Below are 6881 nucleotides of genomic sequence, written 5' to 3'. Positions count from 1 at the left end.
TGCTCAAAGTTACTTGTGAAAACCACAATTCAGTTGCCTTTGTGCCTTCGCAGTGAGGCAGACCTGCAGCATTCCTCTGGGTACAATTGATAGGAACTAAAACCAAGGAACATGTCCCACACCATGTGGCATTTTGAGATGCTTCGCAAGACAGGAACTTGCGTTGGTGAGCAGGACATAACAGACATGAAGGGAAGACACTGTTTACAAGCAAGAGATAGCTCCTGAAAAACAGCAGGACAAATGACACCATAGTGTGAAGCTGTCCCAGATATGCTGTTCTCTGGTCACTAGCCAATTTACAACACTTCTAGCTTTTCCCAGGGATATTCTTTCTTTCTTAGACTGTGTTGTATTCTATTTGTGGGCTTATATCTTGCTATTTCTGCTAATTTTAGGTGCTTGTAATTTATTAATGTATCTTTTTAGGGCAAATAAAGAGCAACATCAAAAAACAAACTAGTATTTGATTATTTACCGAATAAGAAACAAAGCAATTTACTACTTATATATAAATGGAAACATTGAAAGTAAAAGAAATATGGTTTAGTTCACCCGATTTTACATCAAAAAGTGACCAGTCATGTTCAAACGACAGTTCACTACCAAGAGATGGAAAAATAGATTAAAATATGCTTACTTCTAGCATTTACCTATTTTAAACAAAGCAGATGGTCTCAATTCACTTCCTTTCTACCTTATGAGAAATTTACTGCATTAGGTGGAAGGTTTCCTCCTTCTCTATTTGTGCTTCATTTGTGGGTTTGTAAGGTAGTAGAGGACTAACCTGCATGGCAGAAGGAGGACACAAAGCATCAAGCAGTTGTTTAGCTAAACTTTCCCATGGCAACAAACACACATGTACTCTCATACAATGTAGTTTCCATAAACTTCTGTAGACATGCAGATACTCAGCAAGTTTTCAAAGGCATCTGAGCACAGCTCCATCCAGCACTGCAAACTTGAGTCACTTACGTGGGCAGATGCTTCTAAAGAAATGACTTCGGCAATCGGAAGAAGCCCAGATTTTCCATATGGCAATTAGATTTGTATAACAATGGCATAAATAAAGCTTGAAAATGAGACTCAGTCACACTTACTTGGGCCTAAAATCTGACCAAATTCCCATTAGCTTCATTAAGTTCAGTCTCCATGATGGACTTGCATTATGTTAATTGAGCTAAATGTTGGGGTTTTTTTCAGTTCCTGTCCTGAGGAGCTATTCAAGTTGCTTACTGTGTTTTACTCAGAGGCAGCTGTGATGATTTGCCAATGAAATCACACTTGACAAAAATAAGCAGCAGCTAGCAGATTGTAAAATTGTCATTTAAAAATACATCTTCTCACTGCCAACATGAACCTTGCTGCTCCTGGGCTATATCCCAGCAGGTTATAGGGCCTGGAGCTTCCAACCAAGAAACAGAGTATTTTGAGTACACAAACATCTTACCATCATTTGAGTGTCCAATTCTTTCACATCCTGTTTCTGTTCAACTCTGAAAACCATCCAGGACAGTCCAACCACAACCCTCTTCAGCTGCCAGTCATGCTCCATAAGCAATTGACGCTACACAGATAAGATGCACCAGCTGAACTCGTTAGTCAATACCTAAAACAGAGATGAAATGTCACTCTCAGGATCAGTACAAGTCAACTGTCTGCACCGGTTGTATTACCCTATATATAATCAGGCTACATGCTTTCCAACACACGTTTAAACTTGTCAAGTTTAATTAACTGTTACAGCTACTTTTTTCATCTTTAAAGTTGTCTTTTTCTTTCTATTTTTTTTTCCAGTCTTACTTTTACCAGGAGTACAGGACCCTGATCCTAAGTTGAACTGAGATGATTTAAAGTGACTTAAAAAAAGGCTTTCTGGGTAGTAATCTCAATATAAACACTCTTCAACTTAGAATCCTGCTACTTGTGTACATACAACAGCCAACCATCTTCTTCTTGGAAAGTGCACAGCTGTATCTAGAGAGGAGACCTATCAAACACCTCCAGCTTTAGGGTCCAAATTGTTACCTCACATCTCAGAGTTCTGAGATGGAATCTTACTGTTCACAGCAACTGAGAAAGAGAAGACACACACGTACCAGAGTGTGTGCACACACACCTGGTCCCATAAGTACACACATACATGTATAAACAGCACTTCCTAGATCAGCTGGTGTATGGCTGATCTGTGGTAACCAAATAAGAAACAACGTGAACTGGGTTTTATTACAGGCTTTTTAACTCTCAGCTGCATTGAGTTGAAACCTACCACGTTTCCAAGATCCATCCCAAATTACACACTAGGACAGCAGTTCACCTCTGCTAGGCTCACAGAAACACCAAACCCAAGCTGTGGAGAGAAGCAGGAAAGGGGCACATACTGTGTTGCTGCTGGAGGAGAACCTCATGGGCCTGAGGGGCAGCAGCAAAGGTCATCGTTCAGCCCTGTTAGCTGACCATAACATGTCAGGAATTGCTGCAAGCAAAAGTTTGCCTGTGGGAACAGGCAGCTGTAGCCCAGGCCCTGATGGATAGTGGTGCACAAGGGAGCCAGCCTAGAATGGGAACATGAGGTAACAGAGGCAAGACAGAAGATAAGCAGGAAAGGCTGGGGAAGGGGGAGGAAGAGGAGGGAGAATATAGTGACAGTAAAAAGTGTCAGACAAATCAACAAAAGCAGTGAACAGGAAATTACAGAATCAGTGAGGACAAGTATCTCTAGTATCTGGCTACTTCAGAACTGAAAACAAAAACCTCACAGCAATCATTTTGGAGGGATTAAAAATCAGAAAAAATAAGTAGGTAGAGAAATGTTTGGTGCAAAGGGAAACATAAGAGCAGGAAAGAGTGCCTGAGAGGGGCTTCTGCCACCTCCCAAGAGGGGCATTAGGCATGAATTCCCAAGTTAACATCTACATCTGACTGGAAAAGACAGTTTTAATGTCTCAAGTTTAAAGCCCAAGTTTTAATAGCGTTGTACTCCTCCAATGTTTCCACATCTTCTAGATCACACCACACATTTACAGGCAGAGAAGCCCAGGCAAACTAAACTGGTATTTGGAATTTACGCAGAAGGGAGAAAAGAGCAGAAGAGGAGTATCCTTGCAAAACAGGATTGCTACACCCAGGCACACACCTGCTTCTACACTTCTCCCTATGTTTTGCCCACCAGCTGGGAAACTGACTCATCTGTGTGTCCCTTACTCTTTACTTCCTTCCTACTGCTGCAACCCACCAGTACAAAACAACATTACTCTCGAATCAGAGATTGGTGCATATCATGAGCCTTCTCTCCCTTTTTGATATGATTTAGCTGCCATAAAGTCAGGGGCACTCTTGACATAGCAAGTACTGCAGTTATAAAGGGGCAGCTGAATTACAGCAATCATCTGAAAAGGGGAAGAGAACATCTTGAGAGGAGTACAAGCCTGCCAGTGCCAGGCCATTTCTTGTTGCCTTATCAGCAGATCAGCTGATGATACAGCAGTTATAACTGCTGACAGTTCCTTTTAACAAGGATGTTCATGAGTGCAGCATATAAATACAGCAGTGGTCTCCAGCACTCACCAACAGCCTTCAGTAGGAATGAAACTCTCATATGGAGAGCAAGGGCCACTTATAGTCTTCATGGTACTCCCTCCCCTTGAGCTCTCCAGGTGTTTGAGGTTAGAATTGAATTCTCCAAATGTACAGCATCTATCAGCTACTGTTGTTCTGGGAGTAAGTTGAATACACATCTGGGATCCAAAGGAATACCACTACATCAAAAAATTCCCTAATTATAGGGGCTAAGCAAAAAAATAATGATCATGTTACATTACCATATGAAAAGAACACAGCTTTCCTCAACATGAGAGCTACCTCCTGAACGAATCTGCCCACTACTCCAGTGGAGACTGCCCTTGCAGGCTGTCAATGGGCTAAGGACAGCCACTGCCCCCTGCACTTGCCCTGGGGGAAGCTGCTGTCAGAACACAGCAATGCAGAGGTGAAGCGGCACAGAGGCCTCGGCTGTGCTGGAACGGGACACGGCTGGGCTCTCCTGGCTGCCTGTGCTGGAATGGGACATGGCTGGGCTCTCCTGGCTGCCTGTGCTGGAAGGGGACATGGCTGGGCTCTCCTGGCTGCCTGTGCTGGAAGGGGACATGGCTGGGCTCTCCTAGCTGCCTGTGCTGGAAGGGGACATGGCTGGGCTCTCCTGGCTGCCTGTGCTGGAAGGGGACATGGCTGGGCTCTCCTGGCTGCCTGTGCTGGAAGGGGACATGGCTGGGCTCTCCTAGCTGCCTGTGCTGGAAGGGGACATGGCTGGGCTCTCCTGGCTGCCTGTGCTGGAAGGGGACATGGCTGGGCTCTCCTGGCTGCCTGTGCTGGAAGGGGACATGGATGGGCTCTCCTAGCTGCCTGTGCTGGAATGGGACATGGATGGGCTCTCCTGGCTGCCTGTGCTGGAATGGGACATGGCTGTGCTCTCTTAGCTGACCTTTCCAAGCACCAAGTCTTCTCATTCTGTTTGATGAAGCAGAAGCCTGTGCAAACTGGCCCTGGGGGGAAGGTGAGTGGAGCAGACTCATGTCTGTAATGTTCCATTCAACCTGCTGCTCTAAGTCAGCAGTGGTTCCACTGTTCACAGTGGCATGTTTACAGTCTATTATTTCCCAGATGACTTTTGGGCCAAAACTCATTCCTTGAAAGGAAAGAACTGCTGTTCTGACTTGGAAGTAAAGAATCAGAACTGAGACAAAGTGAGATTGTATTTTTCTGGTCCTGTCCAGACTCAGCCTTCAAATTTTAGGCAGTATTGCCATTAAAAAAAAAAAAAAAGAAAAATAAAACTGTAGCTTCCCCCAGACTCCCAGAAAGCAAGACCCTTTGTTTTTCTAACAACTGTAACTTAAATGTGACAGTGGAAAGAGGAGTGCTGAAGACAACAGACCAATTAAATTATGATTTTTGAAAAGAGGAAGAGGTGAAGAACTTGGTAGAATTTTAACATGTTGAAAGAAGGTGAGAGGAGTTCATTTGTAAATAATCACTGTCAGCAAGGGCCCAATGTAACATTTTCCTTGGGCCATTTCTAACCAGCAGTGACGCATGTAGCATGTAGCATCTACTCCTTGCATGTAGATGCTACTCCCATGCTACAGCTACCCAATCTTGTCCTATAATTGTAAGAGACAATGATTCTCTACAAATCGATAAAAAGCAGCACGTTAGAGAAATGAGAACAACAGCACACGAGGATAGCAGCTACTAGCAAGCAGATAGAGCAATTTTCTCAGGTTGAAAAAGTGACTTTGGTGGACAGGCATAGCCACAGCCTCCATACTCTACCAACAGCTGCCTTATATGTGCTTTGTGTGTGGTACCTGGCACTGTGTTTGGATGTAAGGAGAATATGCTATGCATTGTGTCTCTACAGCTTGAGAGAAGAGCAAACATCAGAGCTGATGAACAGTACCACTACATATTTCACAACCACCAGACCAAAAAAGGCATACTGTAACACTTTCAAATCATTGTTAAGATGCTATGAAAGATTCTGATAGATGTGCACTAGTGGTAAAATGAAAAGGGCCAGAGAAGCGAGAGGGAAGAGGAGGACCTTGGTTGCAGCACTTCTGTTTTGTGCTGACCAGCAGCAGGGCAGGGGAGCTGACAGCTGCTTTGCTCCTTAAAGCTGCCTCTGGGAGAAGTTGCTGGTTTGGGGTGAAAGCAAGGAAATCCATAGCACTGAGACCAGCACCACTCACACCCAGTACCAGCTGCACAGTCAGGCCCCTGGCAGCTTTACCACCACCCAAAGCACAGGGAGGGCTTTAAGGAAGAGGGACTGTCCTGGCCACAGGCACATTAAGGGTATGCTAGAAACTCGATTCCTGAGTAGCTATGCCCCATTCAGAGCTGCAGTATTGATATCCACTACTGTCTATCAGTCACTTCCTCATCTCAACAGCAGCTGTGTTTTTTGTAAGAGGAATTGTAGCTAAAAATATTCTGGCTCTGACTTCCTCTTTCGAACTCCCCAGTATCTTTTAAGGAGATTTTTTTGTTCCCCCAGAAACAGTAAGGAAAATGTAACAGACAAAACCAGAATGGTCACCTGCACAAAGAGAACAGCAGGAAACGTGAATAAAGATCAGGGACAGCAAATCAATATCATCACAGTTCCGAGCAACATCCTCCAAATTCCCTTTCACACTTGCAGCAAGCTTCTGTTACATTTATGAACCCGTTAGCAGTACTGATCAAAAGGTGAATACAATCTGGATGTTTCTGAATGCAATTCAGTTGATCATTAAAACATATTAAAAGAAGGAACAGTGCTCAATAATCACCAGAGCTGCCAAGTGGAGATTTTCACTCCTTGTGGAATAAATGTTTTACTTTTAACTGTCATCTGTAGATCTACCAAGTGTGTCAATCCCATACCACACATGCAAATGGAGAAAAAAAGAGAATATTCAATTCATCCTGCAGTACCATAGCACTATGTATTCTCCTCCAACAATAAATCTACAAACATGGGGCTGGTAGGCATCTCCAGGCTGCCACACACAGCTGCTTTACATAATCCTTTTCATAAACATACCTAATTCTATATTAAAATATTTAGGAGTTTCATGTATAATGCTATAATTTTTCAGTTGCAGCCTGTAATTATCCTGATACAGACTGTACCTGAAAACTCCTCAAGGCAGGGATGATGCTTTCTATTTGAATCTAGTCTTCAGAAGATTCCTACTCCCAGTAGGTATCTCTGGACATTGCCAACTACAACAAAAATCGTAGGCAGAATTCAGGCTGTGACTTACAAGCCTACTGCTAACAGACCGATACGTGAAGTGAGCGCTGCACAAGGGACAGAAATGGTGAATACATCC

The sequence above is a fragment of the Colius striatus genome, chromosome 10, assembly GCF_028858725.1.
Source record: "Colius striatus isolate bColStr4 chromosome 10, bColStr4.1.hap1, whole genome shotgun sequence".
Classification (NCBI taxonomy): domain Eukaryota; kingdom Metazoa; phylum Chordata; class Aves; order Coliiformes; family Coliidae; genus Colius; species Colius striatus.
The sequence above is the reverse complement of the archived record's forward strand: the minus strand, read 5'-3'. Positions refer to the sequence as shown.